The 24599-nt window shown below is 41.5% G+C and overlaps 1 protein-coding gene across 21 annotated transcripts in view; it reads right to left on the reverse strand.

Annotated features, from left to right (window-relative positions):
- Positions 1–24599, reverse strand: part of LOC124121883 (sodium/calcium exchanger 2-like) — a 207098-nt gene that overhangs the window by 153525 nt on the left and 28974 nt on the right. For 18 of the 21 annotated variants that reach the window (XM_046484987.2, XM_046484986.2, XM_046484983.2 and 15 more), the window contains exon 1: positions 12537–12828. The exons of 2 other annotated variants lie outside the window; for them this stretch is intronic. The gene's annotated coding sequence lies outside the window, so the exon portion shown is untranslated. Of the gene's footprint in view, positions 1–12536; positions 12829–24599 lie in introns of those variants that run through there. One more of the 21 variants, XM_048396520.1, reaches the window with a different exon arrangement.

The following is a 24599-nucleotide window of genomic DNA, read 5'->3' on the forward strand; positions in this document are numbered from 1 at the left end:
CCGCCAACTCGTTGCCAACAGATATTTTCCAAATCTTTTCATGTTTTTAATCAAGGTACTCACATGATTTGATGCACTTCACGATGTTTTAATTTATCACAATATAGATCTTGATTATCGATCAGATCGTCCTGACTTGGCGCCGCCATTTTGTTTCAAACGCAAATAATACGAGAGGTGGAACCTGATTGGTCCATAGTACTAGTAGAGGCTTAGAAGGGACATAACTCGTAATATCCACTGGTGGCGCTATGATCGAGCCCAGGAATTCCAGCCTAGTTGGGCAAGGGTGGAAACTGGACTTTTAAAGTCAGTTAACTCCCTTGCCTCAGAAGGATGACTATGTTTATACTAGACTATGTCTCAATTAGACAGTTAACATAAGTGATATACTCACAATAATGAATTTATGATGGTCGGAAGCATCTAAATATACTTTTAGAACAGATATACTATACCTGGAGTTTAAAAAACAATTATGTCGCATTTGCCTAAATTAGTCTAAACTGGGCATATGGTTACTCAATCTGATTCTACTGTCACAGCAGTCATGTTCTGAGCAAAATGTGTATAATCTCTGTACATAAATACAGGTTGTTAAAGAGGTGGATCTGGCCTCAGTTTTGCACAGCCTTGCTAGCACACAGGCATCTGGTTAAGCACTTGGAACATGGGTTTTGAAGTCAATAGGCCATACAATGAGGCCCAACTAGCATGCAGTCAATTACGGACATGGCACTTATCTAACTTATGAAAGGATCCCTGTGGTATCATGGACATCTTTAAGGAAAATGGCATCATGGTCATTAGCTACAAACGAGCAGCCAATTTTCTCAACATTGGAAGCTCCCAAAAAGAATTCTGCCCCTTATCAAAAGCCAGTCAGATACAGCAGAGAAAGTAACAATCATAAACATGGCTTGTCACTTAAACCTGGCAGTTTGTAGAAAATTCGTCCAAAAGGAATATATTTATGCTTCTTGAATAACAACCCATCCCTCTCCGGTCTCACAAAGAAGAAACTTTTCTGTCTGGCCTCCCATTTCATCTCCACCATGCTCATTAAGTCCAAGGTAAGAATTACAATATGTGCTTCGATAAAGACACTGCACTTATTAACAACACATCACTTTTCCAAGAGTGTTCAAACTTAATAGCATACTGTATATCCTCTTTTGACTAACCAACCTTTGAAATAGTAAGACTGGTACTGATTTAGTTCTCAAAGTTATCATGTTATGATACGATACACAAAACATTTTTTCTGTATCAATACAAGATGATATTCTTGCTAAAATAAATTATTTTGCTTGTTTTCTTTACAGTGGGGAAGAATCTGTAGTACAATGATGCATGACGATGACAATACATACAACATTGCGATGTAGATTATTACATGGTTATCAATAACTACATCGAAACATTGCTCAATGCAATAAACAAGAAGTTGTTATCCATAAAGTTGTGTTTTCTTATTTCTCACCAACTTCTAGAATGCCAATCAAACAGTTTGTTGCATGATGACTCTTAAACCTGCTCTGAAATATTTATATTCAAGACGTTTCCACGTGATTTGACGTGAATATGCATATCCCGATCATTTCATGACCTATGTAACGTGACTTTGCTGTATCGTTTCACCCCTATGTAGTTCATATGATGTTCTCAACACTGTGAAAGTATCAGCTAGCTTGTTGTATTGTATGTATCACGGGGTTTTACGCAACACACAAATGTGCGTTGAGAATGGATACAGAAAAAGAATATATTGTGTCCCGAGGGACGCACAATAAAAAACATTGTATCTAAAGCACATCAAGAGCAGTTATGGGCGTCTGTCATTTCATCCATTAATCATGACTACTATCTACATGATCATTGATTCATTCCAGGCTCGAAAGTAATTATCAAAACTTACAGTACACTACACTACACCATTTCATTACTTTACAGGACCCTCATGTTGCCTGCAAAGGACCCTTAAAATTAATTATTGCGGGTCCCTTGGACCTCCACTTTTATAAGTCTGAGTAAAGACCTGCATCATTTTTGGATTTTTCAAGATCTCCTTACCCAATCCTGCATCACTGACAGGCAAGTAACTTTTAGCATTTTAGTTGTAAGCAATTTCGTCCAAAACAAATAAACTTCAAGCTATAAAGGTCTTAAAGTTAAACATATAAAACAGATTGCCAAAACAAATCCAGAATATATATTAAGCAGAAAATAACGTCTAAATATATTACCTATGACACCAACATGTCCAATCCAGACCAGCACATTATTATTATAAAGAAAGCAAGTTGCAAAAATGCCATCCCAAAATCTGTTTTGCATGAAATTTATGAGGTAATGGAAAGTGAGGAAATGTTTATGACTTTGCCCCTAAATTGTTAAATTTGAATTCCATCAGTATCAAGTGAACTTTCCAGGCATTTAATACTCAACAAGCATGAAATACTCATATACCCGCCAACTATGTTCACTGGACCTTTTTGTAAATGGCCTAATTGCAAGCACTAAAAACGTTATTACTGGTGTTGTTTCACCATCTGCAGTTTATGATAAAAGTAACAAACAGAGCAGCACTGCCTGCACACTGCCAAGATTTTTGAAGATTGTTTTTTCCACAAGTTTGTCCCAGCTGTCCATGACCATCTCCGATCACAGAACTTGGAGGAGAATTCCATCCTCCTATTGGATAACTGCCCCGCCAATCCGCCAAGTACTTTGCAGTCACCTGATGGACTTATAAAGGCATTCTTATTGCCGAAAAACACAACTTCCCTCATCCAACCGCTCGACCAAGTAAAAATAAAAGCCTACATGGCACATTGACGGAGATTTCTAGTAAGTGCGTTGGTGGAGTGAGTGAGTGAGTATGGTGTTACGCCGCTTTTAGCAATATTCCAGCAATATCACGGCGGGGGACACTCATACATTTTGAATCATCGTCCTTGATAATAGATACATGTTACATAGATCTACATGTCCCATGCCACTGGAATAATTGCGCCAACGGTTCTATTCACTACCATCATTACGTAATGTGAACATCAGCAATGAATATCTGTACAACACTCTTTCCTAGAACGCGGGGTCGGAATCTTGGACCCCGATTACAGCGGTATATCCAGAAATCACTGTACTAAAACAATAATCAGAGAAGTAGGGGAGTTCTTACTTTACTTAGAGAACATTGAGAGCAGGGGTCATCATGAGGTGTACTGACAAGTGCAGCACCAATCATCTGATGATCTGAGTAGTAGACTGGAGCCTGGAATGCCACAGCTTTGGCATTATCAGTAATTGTAAACCTATAGAAAGAGTGTTCTGTGTTGTGATTGGCTAATTTGGGTCACATGACCAAATGTCAAAGGGTGAAAATATGATTTGCATTCCCTGAAGCAAGCGACCGAATCACTGTGTAGGAATACATAATTACTCAGCATTTTTTGCATACTTATTAACAATGGACGCAAATTGAAATACAAAATTAACATTCATAACAAATCTTTTGATTTTCTCTATTCATGGGAATTATTGGGATTTTAAATTTTTAATTAAAATTAATATCCAAAGTGAAATTAATTGTGTGAAAAAAATGTACAAAAGATATGCAAGATCTACATCATGAAACAGTAAAAAGCAGTAACAATGATCGTGTGTACTTTCATTCAAGGACCTTCACCTCAGAGAAATTACCAAATATGTACAACAAATATGTTGAAGTTTGACATCACTACCGGTGACCGAGTTTTACAAAATGGCGTGTTGACTGTCAACAGTGCGCGGGATTTTACGAGGGGACTTTCGTTGATTCAGGGATCGTATATACATAAATGTGACATGTAAGTAATCAGAAACATTCTGACAATCTGTGTACTGTTTTTTGTTGTTGTATTTTTCATTGAAACCAACGTAAATAGTCAGAAATTCTGATAAATACCGTTGTCGTTGTGCGTGATTTTGCGTCAGTCATGGCGTCACACAGGACGGGAACCTCGACAAGTTCTGTTCCAAATATCAAATTATTGCAATGTATATATGTTTAATTCCCTAATTCTTCCTACGATTCTCTTCCCGTGTATATTCTGAAAATGCAGATCTCGAGCCAATGTACTCAACGAATAGACGAATGGCTTTGTTTACATTTCCAACAAATGCAGTTTTTTCAGCGTCCGTTTTCACACCTCATTTATTTTGCTTCATTGCATTTAGACAATTTGTATTGGTGACAAAGACCATTTGGCATTTGATTCTAAAATGTATGAGGAATTCAAGGATGTAGGCATCGCAGCTGAAATATACGTGATGGTATTTGCGTCTCATTACCGGTGTACGTTAATATTACCAAAATCACAATAACCATAGCAGCAACAGAACGTTCGATGTTGACGCATCACAACCGAGAAAGTGCGAGGTGTTAAAGAGTGCGCATGTTTTTTTCTAAATAAAACAATAGGTTTACAATATCGATAAATACTATGTGTGTGTCTATTTCCGGGATTTTATCGAGTATTTGCATCTTGGAAATTTTCATTCGAGCCCCTCAAGCTAACGCTTTCGGGTCTCGAGATGAATTTCCAAGATGCAAATACTCGATAAAATCCCGGAAATAGACACACACATAGTATTTATCTTCTAAACAACAAGTCCAGTGTAGTTCGAAGACAGTGAGTTGGAGAGTGAATGAGTTGAGTCATTTTCTGCACATTAAAGAAATCTTCAAGCTTCAGTTTTTCATTTAGAAAAGAGAGATTCTAAAGTTTCTGCATGAAATCAGTAAGTGAATGCAAAAACCGTGTCCATGACACTTTTGTAGGAACATACACACAAGCAATGCAGTACTTGCCAACAGGAAAGGAAATGTATTCAATAATGCGAGATGACATTACATCACATAGCTGGACACTGTTCTTGAAACATACACAGCAATACCATGTGTTGTGTCTCCTCGATATCCTTGTAGGTCTCTTTCACTGTAGTCATCGATGTGAGTTTCTGTGAAACACAAAACATGAAGCACGCCAACAAATGTATCCTTCACATCTTCGAAATGAGCACTGAGGGATCGAACAATCAAGTGAGCCACCTTGAGTCCATCACCATGACTGTTCTCTAACAGGGTGTATCCAGGTGAACAGCACTGCATAGAAGTAGGCTGGTTCGGGTACCACTGTTCATGTTAAATGGCATGCACTGCGAGGAAGTCCGCTGGTTCGGATGCCCCTGTTCATGTTACCAACATCAACTGCGAGGAAGTAGGCTGGTTTGGGTGCCACTATTCATGTTACCGGTACCCTGGTTCAGGTACCACTATTCATGTTACCGGCATGCACTGCCAGGAAGTAGGCTTGTTCGGGTGACACTATTCATGTTACCACTACCCACGGCGAGGAAGTAGGCTGGTTCGGGTGCCACTATTCATGTTACCGGTACCCTGGTTCAGGTGCCACTATTCATGTTACCGGTACCCTGGTTCAGGTGCCACTATTCATGTTACCGGCATGCACTGCCAGGAAGTAGGCTTGTTCGGGTGACACTATTCATGTTACCACTACCCACGGCGAGGAAGTAGGCTGGTTCGGGTGACACTATTCATGTTACCGGCATGCACTGCCAGGAAGTAGGCTGGTTCGGGTGACACTATTCATGTTACTACTACCCACTGCAAGGAAGTACGGTAGGCTGATTCAGGTGCCCCTGTTCATGTTACCAGCATCTACTGCGAGGAAGTAGGCTGGTTCAGGTGCCACTATTCATGTTACTACTACCCACTGAGAGGAAGTACGGTAGGCTGATTCAGGTGCCCCTGTTCATGTTACCAGCATCTACTGCGAGGAAGTAGGCTGGTTCAGGTGCCACTATTCATGTTACTACTACCCACTGCAAGGAAGAACGGTAGGCTGATTCAGGTGCCCCTGTTCATGTTACCAGCATCTACTGCGAGGAAGTAGGCTGGTTCGGGTGCCACTATTCATGTTACTACTACCCACTGAGAGGAAGTACGGTAGGCTGATTCAGGTGCCCCTGTTCATGTTACCTGCATCTACTGCGAGGAAGTAGGCTGGTTCAGGTGCCACTATTCATGTTACTACTACCCACTGCAAGGAAGTAGGCTGGTTCGGGTGCCCCTGTTCATGTTACCACCATGCACTGTGACGAAGTAGGCTGGTTCGGGTGCCACTTGTAAATTGTTTTCACAATAATTCACCATTTACCTTGTCCAAGTTTCTTTGTCAAGTGGGATACATCTCAATTAGGTAATTATGGTAACGGTTCTCAGACGACCCTGCGTAGATGTTTTTGTAGAATGTGTAAACGTTTTTTAGAATGTGTAATGAGTTATGCTCTTGCTAAGGAAACATTCGTAAAATCTCCCAAACTAAGAAAAGGCACCAGTGAATGCAAAGTCTAAATTTTTCAAAAATCCCAAACTATGAAAAGACACCAGTTTACCACTAGACCTATCTATGTGCCAATTTTGGTGAAGACATATTGCATGGTTTTCAAGATCTGTGCCAAGTTTGGTGATTTTCAGACCAAGTCAAAGTCGTTGCCAGGGAAATTCGAAAAAAAAATTATTATTTTTTAAATCCCAACTATTAAAAGGCACTTGTACACAGCAGACATAATTTAAAAATTAACATATTGTTCCCAGTTTCAACAAAATAAGTAAATGCACTATTATATGACCAGAGTTCTGGTGCATCACATGTTTGTCTGGTTTGTTTACAGGCTGCCATTGCATAAGGCAGGAGTACTGCTGTGCATTGTCAGGCAACATCTACCTTTTTATGCACGTTGTGCAAGTGGTGGGTGCAATCTCATTAAAATGAGATCTAAGTTCTCGCTGCCGCTAAACAAAGATCTGAAGACATCCCATTACGGGTCACATCTGAACGACCTTTCACAAACTTTGACCGACCACTGAAATTACTAACAAGAAGTCGACATCAGCCAATTAGAAAGCTAGATAGAGGGACGATAATTTTGACGGAATCAGCCATACGGGCCGTAACTGTCGTTCGGAATACCCCGTGTTAACATTTTCGAGGTTGCATGATTAGAAAACACATTCAGACTGTCACTTTCTATGATCTGGTAAGTGACACTTTCATTGGTTGGATGAAAGGTCGTTCTGACGTGACCAGTAATGGGATGTCCTCAGGTCTTTGTTTAGTGATAGCAAGAACTAAGATCTGATTTTAATGCAATTGTTGTGGGTGCTACCGGTAGTGCAGGACACTCTTCCCCTGTTGGTGAACACCTGGTGTCATCCCTGTCAGTGATCCATTCATATAACTTTCCAGGCATTTTGCCTTTTATTCATTGGAATAATCTGAATGAATGAATAAATAAATATTGCTTTACATCGCATCAGCAATATTACAGCTATTTGCGGCGAGAATCAGTCAACAAAAATTCCAGCATGTGCATATAAAGAACAATAATATGAGGATTATAATAAAATATCAGTCAAATCTCACAGAAAAAATGAGTATAACAGACCATTTGGACTGAAATCAATATTTTGTCATAAAGACAAATTTATTTCAAGAATGTTAAAATCTTATGGTTATGACTTAAGTAAAAAGTGCTTTCATAGTAGAAACATTAAAATATTTATGATGGATTAAAGCTGTGTCCACAGTCTAAAAGTATGTGTTCTATGGTAACTTGACACTGACAAGGAATGCACACGTGAGCATTTTCTCCCTTTAAAAGGAAAGCATGCGTAAAATGTGAATGCCCTATTTGGCACCGACGTAGAACAACAAATGGAATCTGTTTTATTGAACAATCAAGGTCCAGGAAATTTTGATCAGAATTATTCAAAAAATTACCGGTAATCATTTTTAGTGGCATGAATTTTATCATTATCATTTTCAGAAAATAGTTTTAATATATGTAATATTTATTAGCTGTGCTTACTAGACCAACCAGAATCTTACTTGATTTGCTCTTTGGAGTAGTGCCTAAAGTCACAGAGTGTATGTGTTGGTGAAATGAATGTGACACTGCACCAACAACAACAAATTAACTCTAATTTAGAGCCAAGACATCAATTATCCATGTAGTTGATTTACAAAGTTTGAAACCTTTAATGTTTTGAAAGAATTCATAGACAATCATGCCTCATTTCAAACATTGATTTCTTTGACTCCTTAAAATTGTAATTAACTTTAATATTACTAACAACTAACAATTAACACTTCTGTGGTCCTAAACGGTGAAAACTCTTTGATCTGGAGTTGTATTTTAACAAGTGCAATCATCTGGATTAAAATAAATCAAGATGAAAGAAGCATTATTAAGGAGTGATCTTTATCAAATACAGTTATTGCACAGGATAGAAGGTTTAACTGTATTTCTGATACCTGAAGCATTGTTTCACAAGTTTTGGATCATTTCACCATTAGTGGTGGGACGATACACCGATACATCAGTGGATAGTGATGTTTTACTTCTCGATACAAGTATCCCAGCCCTATTCACCATATGTATTCACCTCAATCTGTAGGCTTTAGGTCAACATCACTGATCATGAACTTTATGTAGAAAAAAGGTTCCTACAAAGTGATCACAATAATTAGAATCAATCTTAGCTCTGATAACATAAAAAGTTCAAACTATCAGCTGTAGAAGTATATTGTGGTACATGTCTTTTAAGTCTCTGTATCATGATGTACATCAGTGACCCGACAGGAAAGAAGAAAAGATGTCAAGCCTACAAAATAAATATTCTGTTAAACAGAGTTTATAGGATTTATAGTTTTTGTTAAGTTTCAGAGGAAGGAATAACATTTTTCTGTTGAATGTTTATCTATTAACAATCTATGTAAGCAGGCATGCCCACCATCCATCACTACTGCATTGGGTACATGTAGTAGCTTTGATGATACATGTATTTTAGTCAACCATTAAAGCAGTGATGTATGAATGTGTCTAATTTTAAAGTATGCCTAAAGACTTCCACAGATATATAGCTGAACCAAAGAAGTAAACCTGACCAACGGTTACCTACTGATATGAAGGTAGTTGCTGGTATGGCCTGTTTTCCCACTTCTACACTAAAACATCCAAGAAAAGTTTCATTACAAGAGATCTTTACAATAGAGTTAGGTAATGCAAGAAGTTGCTGTACATATACAATATAGACAAACACACACACACATTGCTAAGCCAGATACTTTAGCTATGTATTTAATTATTGACTAAAGCCATTTTATAATATTACCAAAAGATACTGGGGCTAATAAAATGTGGGGAGACAGGCTGTTTCACAATATTCAAAATCAAGTGGGTCCTTGGGTACTTATATGTTTACTGCGATGGTATCCATTTATCAACCACCTTATTTCTTAATAACATCAGGATTATGAAAAAAGTACCCGCTCCTTATTATTATCCATTGAGATCACTCTAACTTACAAACGGTACCGGATATTCACACTGAGATTTTCTTTACAAATGTAAAGCTATGAAAGTCATGTTGATATCATGATACTCTTCAGGTGGTGAATCATAAGTAAAACTATAAAATTGTACAGTTAAACACATTACCATATTTTAGCAGTTTAAATTTCTTTGTTACATTGGAATGATTGCTCCTAAGGCGCCTGAATTGGTCCCCATAATCTTTTAACATTAAGCTAATGTCTATGACTGCTAGCTGTTCATGCTTAATTCGTACAATTTTTTTACAGAAACATTCTCAGAAAATACATACATATAGACATCTGGGATGGGTAACTTGGGAAGGGTACTCACAACAGGTGGGTCCTGAATAGGACCTGGGTACCGACAGGACTACCCTGACCCAGGGTTAGAAACTAACAGTTTTTGTCCACTAGTCCTTATAATGATAACATATAGCAAAACCCTTAAAATGGGCCAATGTCTAGTAGTCCTTAGGATACCTTTACTATTGGGTAGTTTGGTAAGGACTACAGGACTAGTGCCAATTTCTAACGCTGCTGACCATTGGTGAGTCACGTGATAAAACTTCATGGTTACACTACAAATCGCTAGTGTTCACATTACTTTCTGACTATGCATTCATTCGTTCTGACTTGTGAAAATACATACTCTCTTGAAAATCACATGAATTCGTGTAACCTGTAAATTTTACACCTCATCTTTGTACTTTTGTATTTTATCTATCTATCTCTATCTATGTATCTATATATATTATTCATATCTATCTGTATCTCTCTCATATATATATATATATTAGTCTTTATATTCTTTATATCAGTTTCAGACATAGTACTTCCACTGTCTCATGAATGACAGCTCTTCATATATATGAATCAAGATAAAGCTTCAGTCAACTATATATATATATATATATAGAGAGAGAGAGAGAGAGAGAGAGAGAGAGAGAGAGAGAGAGAGGTTATCACGCGAGTGTGTTTGGGGATGGTAAATATCCTGCATTAGGAATAAACATTGTATTTAGCGAGCCTTGGCGAGCTAAATACATAGTGTTTATTCCTAATACAGGATATTTACCATCCCCAAACAACCAAGCGTGATAACCTCTTTATCATATAATGTCATGCTTTAATTCTGTGCTTTAAAATCGCTATCCCTGTCTCTCAAACATTACCGAAACATTGCGAGTTTTCCTGGAATGCGCGCATTAATATTTATTACGTCACAGGGTAAGTGATGTGTCAGTCGGACAGTGACAGTAGCCAATATAGTTCCAACTGAAATCTGTTTCTTATACAGTGGCGAAGCAACATATACGCAAAACAACAGTTGTTTTTAATTGCCTTTCGCGGCAATCCATCGGTCTGTCCGCTAGAGTAACTGCCCTTTGTCAAAGGGAAGCTACTCTAACCCTAGTCTATGAGACGTCACAGGCACGGTCAGACATTGTTGACAGTCGGTCTGTCCTGTCATAACAGTCAGATGTACACACAGAGACAAAACCAAACAAGGTAACAATTCAAACATATTTCGGCCAAATCCAACTATTTTAATTTGTGGAGAAGGTTTCAAGTCGCAGAGGTCTACAAGCACAGATATTGCTACTGATCCCGCTTGGCTAGGCCTCGCGTCCTCGCAAAATTGTTTTGAAATTTATACCTCCAAAGTAGCCAAAACTTATAAAATGCCTTAGCTACGTCACAGTTAGACACTGATTTTCAGTATATTAGACTGTTCTTTTGATAATGATAGCAATTATCCCTGTTGTTTATCCAGATTCCCGATGGTTAATTTTGACTCGATCGCCGAATGAGAGGACGACGCCATGTTTGTTCAAAACAGTGAAAGTAGTCCTACTTGACCTTTGATATTTGCATCTCTATCCGCATATGACCCCAACGGATATCGTTTTTATCCGTTGGCTTTATCCTGCCGAGAAACCTGCCCATTATATGATATATATATATATATACTGTATATATATATATATATATATATATATATATATATATATATGAATAAAGATAAAGCTTCAGTCAACTTCATTGTATGAATGATCAGATTGTTTCATAGGTTTATCTAAATAGTCTTTCTCAGGGCTCCAGTAAAAAAAATGTGATATTGGCCATTTGTATGCAACTCTTTAAGACCTATTGTGGGGTAACACCTGATGCTGGAGTGAATAAGTTCATTACTAATTTAGTCATGTTGTCAAAATAATTGCAATAAATTTAGTCTGATGTTTACAAATCTTGTCTCATTATAAAACAAACATTGGTGTTGTGGAAGGGGTTATGAACAAACATTTGGAGAAAGAACACTTCTTTAAAACTCTCATGGTTGAAAAATCAGTCCATATCCAGGCTACAGATCTATATGACTGATCACCCCCTGTTTCCTATGTTTTACATATCTGCCCCAAACATTCGCACTGATTGCTAGTTTTAGACAAATAACAAAGATTGACATCATTGAGTTGTAAATTGTATAAACAAATTCATACCATTGAAATGGATATAGATCCTGGTGATCATTTACCACATATAGGATAGAGTATAGATCTACGCAATAGGCTTAGAACAGATATTTTTTTTAAATGCTTCAACAAAAAAAAGCATGGTTCACGTCCAACATAGAAATATCGACCTCGTGGAATCAACAGGCTAGTCACCATGAAGCTTCAGAGTCTTAGTCGATCCAACCATGCATTTTGGCATGCCAAAACGAAAGATGTGGTACTGTGGTCACGTTCTTTACGTTTGAACGGACAGTAATGTTGTACTGTTACTTGATACAGACAAGCACATACACCCTGATCGTGTATGGTGAAAATCCTGAACCCGAGAATGATTGAAAGTCAAAAGGTAGCGTCGACGAAACTGGATAGGCAGCTAGGCTAGTTCTGACAACTGCAAACTGTCAGCTCAAAACGAAGATGCTGCGTTAGGCCAGGCCTAGCGCATCGCCAATATCTTGGCAAATTTCCGTAAACAATTTTGGCCTACTGGGCCTAAACGACAAATAAATTGCATCTGCATGCAACAATCGTTTTAAAAGCCTACGGTAACTTTACATAGAATTGCAATTCTTACCTGTATAAACTTACGAATTAAGATAAAACACCGAACTTCGCCATGATTCTGCCTGTAACACGGCCATTCAACATTCATGATTCAAGAAACTTTTCGTCTGCTGGCAGCCATCGAATAAGCACCACCACACACGAGAAATCCTTTTCAGTAACCCATAAACAGAATATATAGTCCGTCTTAGGTGCATGGCAACTAGAAACTACTCGACTGTATAAGCTTAATAATTATTTCCCATTGACTGGCTCTGCCTGGCCTACGAAGTCAAAAGGCTAACTTCCACCGCGCGGTTCAACCTCTCTCTCGCTCAAGTCTATGTATGGTGTTCTGCTCCGGATATAATTCTCGACGTTCAGAAATAGTTTTACAAATCAAAACTCTTGAAAAAGAATATGCCAAAATAAGTTCTACATGAAACTACATGTCCTGTCGCCTCTTAATTATTTCGTTATTTCTTAATCGGGTAATTCAACAGCATTTTACGTGTCTCATAACTCATGTGACGTGAAAAAAATCAATCTAATAATAACAAGTTCTGGTGACGTTGAATAGAAAAAGTCCAATCATTCAGTGATTACAGCCTGGGCACCAAGAGATGCGATATTTCGTTCGGTAAATTTCTTTCTCTATCGGATTTTGTACGCGTACTTCTCTTAGATTATTACAAGGTGGCGCAATTGAGTGAAATTAGTGAATCACAATGTCAGTATGTAAAGATACAAAGAAGAAACTGCATTTGTGAACGTAAAATATCATCAGTCGAATATAGTTTAACATATCCTTACATTATACATCATCCTTGAATATTCCTTTGACAGGACAATTTTGGGGATCCTTTTTTTAAGATTGGGTAATTGTTCGCAAATAAATACTTATTAAAAAGTGCGTTATGTTATGTCAACGTTCGCTCTATATAACCTTTACACGTTTTCAAAAATACTGCCTCAAACAGGCTTCCGTACAATTCTTTGGCACTGGCGATGACGTCAATCGATCGCGAGGTGGTATCATGGTTCGATTTTCCCTAAACATTGCACTTCTTGTGCGTTTTCGTGTTTATACTTTTGTAACAATAAGTAGAGATTTTATATTAGAACCTGTTGCTACTTCGGATTCTCCACGTATTTTTTATAGCATATACTACATGAACATGGAAGACAAATTACCTGTGTAAGTTCCTTGCCCGGGCTTATAAATAGCCCTCCGTCTGCACAAAAAGTTTTAACCTGGCCGCTGGGCATATTTACTGAACCGTAGTTATAGACCCGCAGTAGATCTACATATATACAGTACATGTATCATTTTGTTTTTGTGTTTCAGATTTGATGAATTATTTCATATAATATTCGATATAGGACGTGAATAATATCAACTGACCGTCTTCTGTTCGCCAAGGCACATACAAACAGAATTAAGTTAGTTAAAGGAGGCCTTGGCTCGGAAGAAAATGGCACTCCCAGCATTTTTGGTGAAAGTTTTTTTAAACACCGCAAATGTTTTGTATTTTAATTAAAATGTAATGACGTATATGCCGAATTAACAATTAATGAATACGCAAACAAGACAGGTTGTTTCAGTTCCACACAAGGTGCAAGGCCGTATATATAGGCCTACTTGAATGTGCAATGAAATAGCTACTGACCTTTGAACATATATGATGTATAGTACACTCTCGTGATATGTCATCTTCCCGAGGCAAGAGAGTTAACTGACTATAAAAGTCCAGTTTCCACCCTTGCCGAACTAGGCTGGTATTATGGAGTTAGATTTTGGCTGGACTAACGAGTCTATGCATAGTCCAATCAAAATCCGGTTCGTTAACTGTCATGCAGAGTTCGGTCGATTGCAGGATTTGCAAAACATGTGCACTGCCAACTCGTTGTCAACAGATATTTTCCAAATCTTTTCAAGTTTTTAATCAAGGTGCTCACATGATTTGATGCACTTCGCGATGTAAGACCCATTTTATCACAATATCGATGTTGATTGTCGATCAGATCGTCTTGTCTGGGCGCCACCATTTTGTTTGAAACAAATGCAAGTGATACGAGAGGTGGAATTTGATTGGTCCATAGGAGAGGCATAGAAGGGACATAACTCGTAACAGCCACTGGTGGCGCTACGATCGAGCCCAGGAATTCCAGCCTAGTTCGGCAAGGGGGGAACTGGACTTTTAAAGTCAGTTAACTCTCTTGCCTCAGGAAGATGGTAAAATGTATACGTATACTTATGCTTATACTTATACATTATTCTTGAACTAATCCACAAATGGAAACTCATTGGGACAGCACAAGTATTACCACCAACAAGAGGACGTGCTCAGCTCAGCGCTATATGTCGTGCCACGGTAAAGGTTGCCTGATGAATCCGTATATTAGGTCTAGTGGAGGATTTTAGATATAGATAATTAATTTCATCTGCACACTCATTAAGTACTGCTACCAAACTTAGCTAAGCGGCCCGTGGTCAGGTCTACTGCTGTGGTGTTTGTTATGTGGACTGGTCAGTGTGGGCGATTAAGCCAAGGTGTGGCAGATGGCCGCTTCCTGGCAGGCAACGTATGGGCCGAGATACAGTGGCGTCTTTTATATATATATACTCTGATAGGTCAATACAGTATCTGTGCTATTTGCTGATAGAAGAAAGTGACCAAGAAGGACTGGAACAATTGCTCATCAGTCTAGCATACACTGTAGTTAAAGGTGAAACATACGTTGATGGTCTAGTTGTTACACATGGAGCAGCACCAACATCGACATACAAATCAACGCACGTAAACAGTCAGGACTGTGATTGTGTGTCAGGGAAACAGTCAGGACTGTGATCGTGTGTTCTATAGAGAGAACTGTGATTATGGGTCAGGGAAACAGTCAGGACTGTGATTGTGTGTCAAGGAAATAGTCAGGACTGTTATGGTGTGTCACGGAAACCGTCAGGACTGTGATTGTGTGTCAGGGAAACAGTCAGGACTGTGATTGTGTGTCAGGGAAACAGTCAGGACTGTGATTGTGTGTCAGGGACAGCCAGGACTGTGATCGTGTGTCAGGGAAACAGTCAAGACTGTGATTATGGGTCAGGGAAACAGTCAGGACTGTGATTGTGTGTCAGGGAAACAGTCAGGACTGTGATTGTGTGTCATATAGAGAGAACTGTGATTATGGGTCAGGGAAACAGTCAGGACTGTGATTGTGTGTCAGGGAAACAGTCAGGACTGTGATTGTGTGTCAGGGAAACAGTCAGGACTGTGATTGTGTGTCAGGGAAACAGTCAGGACTGTGATTGTGTGTCAGGGAAACAGTCAAGACTGTGATTGTGTGTCAGGGAAACAGTCAGAAATGTGATTCTGCGACAGGGAAATAGTCAGGACTGTGATTGTGTGTCAGGGAAACAGTCAGGACTGTGATTGTGTGTCAAGGAAACAGTCAGGACTGTGATTGTGTGTCAGGGAAACAGTCAGGACTGTGATTGTGTGTCAGGGAAACAGTCAGGACTGTGATCGTGTGTCATATAGAGAGAACTGTGATTATGGGTCAGGGAAACAGTCAGGACTGTGATTGTGTGTCATATAGAGAGAACTGTGATTATGGGTCAGGGAAACAGTCAGGACTGTGATTGTGTGTCAGGGAAACAGACAGGACTGTGATCGTGTGTCAGGGAAACAGTCAGGACTGTGATTGTGTGTCAGGGAAACAGTCAGGACTGTGATTGTGTGTCAGGGACAGCCAGGACTGTGATCGTGTGTCAGGGAAACAGTCAGGACTGTGATTATGGGTCAGGGAAACAGTCAAGACTGTGATTGTGTGTCAGGGAAACAGTCAGGAATGTGATTCTGCGACAGGGAAATAGTCAGGACTGTGATTGTGTGTCAGGAAACAGTCAGGACTGTGATTGTGTGTCAGGGAAACAGTCAGGACTGTGATTGTGTGTCAGGGAAACAGTCAGGACTGTGATCGTGTGTCATATAGAGAGAACTGTGATTATGGGTCAGGGAAACAGTCAGGACTGTGATTGTGTGTCATATAGAGAGAACTGTGATTATGGGTCAGGAAAACAGTCAGGACTGTGATTGTGTGTCAGGGAAACAGTCAGGACTGTGATCGTGTGTCATATAGAGAGAACTGTGATTATGGGTCAGGGAAACAGTCAGGACTGTGATTGTGTGTCAGGGAAACAGCCAGGACTGTGATTGTGTGTCAGGGAAACAGGCAGGACTGTGATTGTGTGTCATATAGAGAGAACTGTGATTATGGGTCATGGAAAAAGTCATGACTGTGATTTTGTGTCAGGAAAACCGTCCGGACTGTGATCGTGTGTCAGGAAAACAGTCAGGACTGTGATTGTGTGTCAGGGAAACAGTCAGGACTGTGATTGTGTGTCAGGGAAACAGTCAGGACTGTGATTATGGGTCAGGGAAAAAGTCAGGACTGTGATTGTGTGTCAGGGAAACAGACAGGACTGTGATCGTGTGTCAGGGAAACAGTAAGGACTGTTATGGTGTGTCAGGGAAACAGTCAGGACTGTGATTGTGTGTCAGGGAAACAGTCAGGACTGTGATTGTGCGACAGGGAAACAGTCAGGACTGTGATTGTGTGTCATGGAAACCGTCAGGACTGTGGTCGTTTGTCATATAGAGAGAACAGTGATTATGGGTCAGAGAAACAGTCAGGACTGTGATTGTGTGTCAGGGAAACAGTCAGGACTGTGATTGTGTGTCAGGGAAACAGTCAGGACTGTGATTGTGTGTCATATAGAGAGAACTGTGATTATGGGTCAGGGAAAAAGTCGTGACTGTGATTTTGTGTCAGGGAAACCGTCCGGACTGTGATCGTGTGTCAGGGAAACAGTCAGGACTGTGATTCTGTGTCAGGGAAACAGTCAGGACTGTGATTGTGTGTCAGGGACAGCCAGGACTGTGATTGTGTGTCAGGGAAACAGTCAGGACTGTGATTATGGGTCAGGGAACCAGTCAGGACTGTGATTGTGTGTCAGGGAAATAGTCAGGACTGTGATTGTGTGTCATATAGAGAGAACTGTGATTATGGGTCAGGGAAAAAGTCAGGACTGTGATTGTGTGTCAGGGAAACAGTCAGGACTGTGATTGTGTGTCAGGGAAATAGTCAGGACTGTGATTGTGTGTCATATAGAGTGAACTGTGATTATGGGTCAGAGAAACAGTCAGGACTGTGATTATGGGTCAGGGAAACAGTCAGGACTGTGATTGTGTGTCAGGGAAATAGTCAGGACTGCTATGATGTGTCAGGGAAACAGTCAGGACTGTGATCGTGTGTCAAGGAAACAGTCAGGACTGTGATTGTGTGTCAGGGAAACAGTCAGGACTGTGATTGTGTGTCATATAGAGAGAACTGTGATTATGGGTCAGAGAAACAGTCAGGACTGTGATTATGGGTCAGGGAAACAGTCAGGACTGTGATTGTGTGTCAGGGAAATAGTCAGGACTGTGATTGTGTGTCAGGGAAACAGTCAGGACTGTGATTGTGCGACAGGGAAACAGTCAGGACTGTGATCGTGTGTCAAGGAAACAGTCAGGGCTGTGATTGTGTGTCAGTGAAACAGTCAGGACTATGATCGTGTGTCAAGGAAACAGTCAGGACTGTGATTGTGTGTCAGGGAAACAGTCAGGACTGTGGTTGTGTGTCAGGGAAACAGTCAGGACTGTGATTGTGTGTCAAGGAAACAGTCAGGACTGTGATTGTGTGTCAGGGAAACAGTCAGGACTGTGATCGTGTGTCAAGGAAACAGTCAGGACTGTGATTGTGTGTCTGGGAAACAGTCAGGACTGTGATTGTGTGTCATATAGAGAGAACTGTGATTATGGGTCAGAGAAACAGTCAGGACTGTGATTGTGTGTCAGGGAAACAGTCAGGACTGTGATTGTGCGACAGGGAAATAGTCAGGACTGTGATTGTGTGTCATGGAAACCGTCAGGACTGTGGTCGTTTGTCATATAGAGAGAACTGTGATTATGGGTCAGAGAAACAGTCAGGACTGTGATTGTGTGTCAGGGAAACAGGGAAACAGTCAGGACTGTGATTGTGCGACAGGGAAACAGTCAGGACTGTGATTGTGTGTCAAGGAAACAGTCAGGACTGTGATTGTGTGTCAGGGAAACAGTCAGGACTGTGATTGTGTGTCAGGGAAACAGTCAGGACTGTGATTGTGTGTCAGGGAAACAGTCAGGACTGTGATCGTGTGTCATATAGAGAGAACTGTGATTATGGGTCAGGGAAACAGTCAGGACTGTGATTGTGTGTCAGGGAAACAGTCAGGACTGTGATTGTGTGTCAGGGAAACAATCAGGACTGTGATTGTGTGTCAGGGAAACAGTCAGGACTGTGATTGTGTGTCAGGGAAACAGTCAGGACTGTGATTGTGCGACAGGGAAACAGTCAGGACTGTGATTGTGCGACAGGGAAACAGTCAGGACTGTGATTGTGTGTCAGGGAAACAGTCAGGACTGTAATTCTGCGACAGGGAAATAGTCAGGACTGCTATGGTGTGTCAGGAAAACAGTCAGGACTGTGATTGTGCGACAGGGAAACAGTCAGGACTGTGATTGTGCGACAGGGAAACAGTCAGGGCTGTGATTGTGTGTCAGGGAAACAGTCAGGACTGTGATTGTGCGACAGGGAAACAGTCAGGACTGTGATTGTGTGTCAGGGAAACAGTCAGGACTGTGATCGTGTGTCATATAGAGAGAACTGTGATTATGGGTCAGAGAAACAGTCAGGCCTGTGATTGTGTGTCAGGGAAACAGTCAGGACTGTGATTGTGTGTCAGGGAAACAGTCAGGACTGTGATTGTGTGTCAGGGAAACAGTCAGGACTGTGATTGTGTGTCAGGGAACCAGTCAGGACTGTGATTGTGTGTCATGGAAACAGTCAGGACTGTGATTGTGCGACAGTGAAACAGTCAGGACTGTGATTGTGTGTCAGGGAAACAGTTAGGACTGTGATTATGGGTCAGGGAAACAGTCAGGACTGTGATTGTGTGTCAGGGAAACAGTCAGGAGTGTGATCGTGCGACAGGGAAACAGTCAGGACTGTGATTGTGTGTCATATAGAGAACTGTGATTATGGGTCAGGGAAACAGTCAGGACTGTGATTGTGCGACAGGGAAACAGTCAGGACTGTGATTGTGTGTCAGGGAAACAGTCAGGACTGTGATTGTGCGACAGGGAAACAGTCAAGACTGTGATTGTGTGTCAGGGAACCAGTCAGGACTGTGATTGTGTGTCAGGGAAACAGTCAGGACTGTTATGGTGTGTCAGAGAAATAGTCAGGACTGTGATTGTGTGTCAGGGAAATAGTAAGGACTGTTGTTGTGCGTTAGAGACTCGAGACTGTGTGTGTCAGAGACACAAGACTGTGCGTTACAGACATGAGACTGGTAGTGTGTGTTAGAGACACGTGACTGTGTGTTAGAGATACGTGACTTTGTGTTAGAGATACGTGAATGTGTGTTAGAGACACGGGAGTTGTAGCAAGTGTTAGAGGCACGAGACTGTGTGTTAGAGACACGGGACTGTGTGTTAGAGATACGTGACTGTGTGTTAGAGATACGTGACTGTGTGTTAGAGATACGTGACTGTGTGTTAGAGACTCGAGACTGTGTGTTAGAGACTCGAGACTGTGTGTTAGAGACACTGGACCCGTGTCTCTAACACACAGTCACGTATCTCTAACACACAGTCCAGTGTCTCTAACACACAGTCTCGAGTCTCTAACACACAGTTCCGTACGTGACTGTGTGTTAGAGACACGGGGCTGTGTGTTAGAGATATGTGACTGTGTGTTAGAGATACGTGACTGTATGTTAGAGATACGTGACTGTGTGTTAGAGACTCGAGACTGTGTGTAAGAGACACTGGAATGTGTGTTATAGATACGTGACTATGTGTTAGAGACACGGGGCTGTGTGTCAGAGACTCGAGACTGTGTGTTAGAGACACGGGACTGTGTGTTACATACTCGAGACTGTGTGTTAGAGTAACGGGACTGTGTGTTACATACTGGAGACTGTGTGTTAGAGAAACGGGACTGTGTGTTAGAGATACGTGACTTTGTGTTAGAGACACGGAACTGTGTGTTAGAGACTCGAGACTGTGTGTTAGAGACACGAGACTGTGTGTTAGAGACAGGGGACTGGTAGTGTGTGTTAGAGACAAGGGACTGTGTGTTTTGAGATACGGGACTGTGTGTTATTAACCAAGAGACTGTGTGTTATTAGACAAGAGACTGGTGTAGTGCGTGTTAGAGACACGAGACTGGTATAGTGTGTGTTAGAGACACGTGATTCTGTTTTTGAGATACGTGTTAGAGACTCGAGACTGTGTGTTAGAGACACGGGACTATGTGTTAGAGACACAGGACTGTGTGTTAGAGACACGGGACTGTGTGTTAGAGACTCGAGACTGTGTGTTAGAGACTCGACACTGTGTGTTAGAGATACGGGACTGTGTGTTAGAGACACGGGACTGTGTGTTAGAGACACGGGACTGTGTGTTAGAGACACGGAACTGTGTGTTAGAGACTCGAGACTGTGTGTTAGAGACTCGAGACTGTGTGTTAGAGACTCGAGACTGTGTGTTAGAGATACGGGACTGTGTGTTAGAGACACGGGACTGTGTGTTAGAGACACGGGACTGTGTGTTAGAGATACGGGACCGTGTGTTAGAGATACGGGACCGTGTGTTAGAGATACGGAACTGTGTGTTAGAGACACGGGACTGTGTGTTAGAGACACGGGACTGTGTGTTAGAGACACGGGACTGTGTGTTAGAGACACGGGACTGTGTGTTAGAGATACGGGACCGTGTGTTAGAGACACGGAACTGTGTGTTAGAGACTCGAGACTGTGTGTTAGAGACACGGGACTGTGTGTTTGAGATACGTGACTGTGTGTTAGATATACGTGACTGTGTGTTAGAGACACGGGACTGTGTGTTAGAGATATGTGACTGTGTTTTAGAGATACATGACTGTGTGTTAGAGATACATGACTGTGTGTTAGAGATACGTGACTGTGTGTTAGAGACACGGGGCTGTGTGTTAGAGACTCGAGACTGTGTGTTAGAGACACGGGACTGTGTGTTACATACTCGAGACTGTGTGTTAGAGACACGGGGCTGTGTGTTAGAGACTCGAGACTGTATGTAAGAGACACGGGACTTGTAGTGAGTGTTTGATGCACGGAACTGTGTGTTTGAGACACGGGACTGTGTGTTAGAGACTGGACACTGTGTGTAAGAGACACGGGACTTGTAGTGAGTGTTTGATGCACGGAACTGTGTGTTTGAGACACGAGACTGTGTGTTAGAGACTCGAGAACTGTGTGTTAGAGATACGGGACTGTGTGTTAGAGATATGTGACTGTGTGTTAGAGACTCGAGACTGTGTGTTAGAGACACGGGACTGTGTGTTAGAGATACGTGACTGTGTGTTAGAGATACGTGACTGTGTGTTAGAGACACGGGACTGTGTGTTAGAGATACGGGACTGTGTGATAGAGACACGGAACTGTGTGTTAGAGACTTGAGACTGTGTGTTAGAGACACGGGACTTGTAGTGAGTGTTTGATGCACGGAACTGTGTGTTTGAGACACGAGACTGTGTGTTAGAGACTCGAGAACTGTGTGTTAGAGATAAGGGACTGTGTGTTAGAGATATGTGACTGTGTGTTAGAGACTCGAGACTGTGTGTTAGAGACACGGGACTGTGTGTTAGAGATACGTGACTGTGTGTTAGAGATACGTGACTGTGTGTTAGAGACACGGGACTGTGTGTTAGAGATACGGGACTGTGTGATAGAGACACGGAACTGTGTGTTAGAGACTTGAGACTGTGTGTTAGAGACTCGAGACTGTGTGTTAGAGATACGGGACTGTGTGTTAGAGACACGGAACTGTGTGTTAGAGACTCGAGACTGTGTGTTAGAGACACTGGACTGTGTGTTAGAGATACGTGACTGTGTGTTAGATATACGTGACAGTGTGTTAGAGACACGGGACTGTGTGTTAGAGACTCGAGACTGTGTGTTAGAGACACTGGACTGTGTGTTAGAGATACGTGACTGTGTGTTAGAGATACGTGAATGTGTGTTAGAGACACGGGACTGTGTGTTACAGATACGTGACTGTGTGTTAGAGATATGTGACTGTGTGTTAGAGACTCGAGACTGTGTGTTAGAGACACGGAACTGTGAGTTAGAGACTCGAGACTGTGTGTTAGAGACACTGGACTGTGTGTTAGAGATACGTGACTGTGTGTTAGATATACGTGACTGTGTGTTGGAGACACGGGACTGTGTGTTAGAGACTCGAGACTGTGTGTTAGAGACACTGGACTGTGTGTTAGAGATACGTGACTGTGTGTTAGAGATACGTGAATGTGTGTTAGAGACACGGGACTGTGTGTTACAGATACGTGACTGTGTGTTAGAGATATGTGACTGTGTGTTAGAGACTCGAGACTGTGTGTTAGAGACACGGGAATGTGTGTTAGAGATACGTGAGTGTGTGTTAGAGATACGTGACCGTGTGTTAGAGACACGGGGCTGTGTGTTAGAGATACGTGACTGTGTGTTAGAGATACGTGACTGTGTGTTAGAGACACGGGACTGTGTGTTAGAGATACGTGACTGTGTGTTAGAGACACGAGACTGTGTGTTAGAGACTCGAGAACTGTGTGTTAGAGATACGGGACTGTGTGTTAGAGACACGGAGCTGTGTGTTAGAGACTCGAGACTGTGTGTTAGAGACACGGGACTGTGTGTTAGAGATACGTGACTGTGTGTTAGAGATACGTGACTGTGTGTTAGAGATACGTGACTGTGTGTTAGAGATACGTGACTGTGTGTTAGAGACTCGAGACTGTGTGTTATAGACACGGGAATGTGTGTTAGAGATACGGGACTGTGTGTTAGAGACACGGAACTGTGTGTTAGAGACTCGAGACTGTGTGTTAGAGACACTGGACTGTGTGTTAGAGATACGTGACTGTGTGTTAGAGACACGGGACTGTGTGTTAGAGATACGTGACTGTGTGTTAGAGATATGTGACTGTGTGTTAGAGACTCGAGACTGTGTGTTAGAGACACGGGACTGTGTGTTAGAGATACGTGACTGTGTGTTAGAGATACGTGACTGTGTGTTAGAGACACGGGGCTGTGTGTTAGAGATATGTGACTGTGTGTTAGAGATACGTGACTGTATGTTAGAGATACGTGACCGTGTGTTAGAGACTCGAGACTGTGTGTAAGAGACACTGGAATGTGTGTTATAGATACGTGACTATGTGTTAGAGACACGGGACTGTGTGTTAGATATACGTGACTGTGTGTTAGAGACACGGGACTGTGTGTTAGAGATACGTGACTGTGTGTTAGAGATACATGACTGTGTGTTAGAGACTCGAGACTGTGTGCAAGAGAAACGGGACTGGTAATGTGTGTTAGAGACACGGGACTGTGTGTTAGAGTGACGAGACTGTGTTAGAGATACGTGACTGTGTGTTAGAGATACGTGACTGTGTGTTAGAGATACGTGACTGTGTGTTAGAGACACGGGACTGTGTGTTGGAGATACGTGACTGTGTGTGAGAGAAACATGACTGGGTGTTAGAGATACGTGACTGGGTGTTAGAGACACGAGACTGTGTGTTAGAGACAAACGAGACTGTGTTAGAGATACGGGACTGTGTGTTAGAGACACGGGACTGTGTGTTGGAAATACGGGACTGTATGTTAGAGATACGGAACTGTGTGTTAGAGACACGAGACTGGTATAGTGTATGTTCAAGACACGGGACTGTGTGTTTGAAATACGGGACTGTATGTTCGAGACACGGGACTGTGTGTTGGAAATACGGGACTGTATGTCAGAGATACGGGACTGTGTGTTGGAAATACGGGACTGTATGTTCGAGACACGGGACTGTGTGTTGGAAATACGGGACTGTATGTTAGAGACACGGGACTGTGTGTTAGAGACACGGGACTGTGTGTTGGAAATACGGGACTGTATGTTAGAGATACGGGACTGTGTGTTAG

The sequence above is a fragment of the Haliotis rufescens genome, unplaced genomic scaffold (assembly GCF_023055435.1).
Source record: "Haliotis rufescens isolate VD_foot unplaced genomic scaffold, xgHalRufe1.0.p SCAF_1, whole genome shotgun sequence".
NCBI classification, from domain to species: domain Eukaryota; kingdom Metazoa; phylum Mollusca; class Gastropoda; order Lepetellida; family Haliotidae; genus Haliotis; species Haliotis rufescens.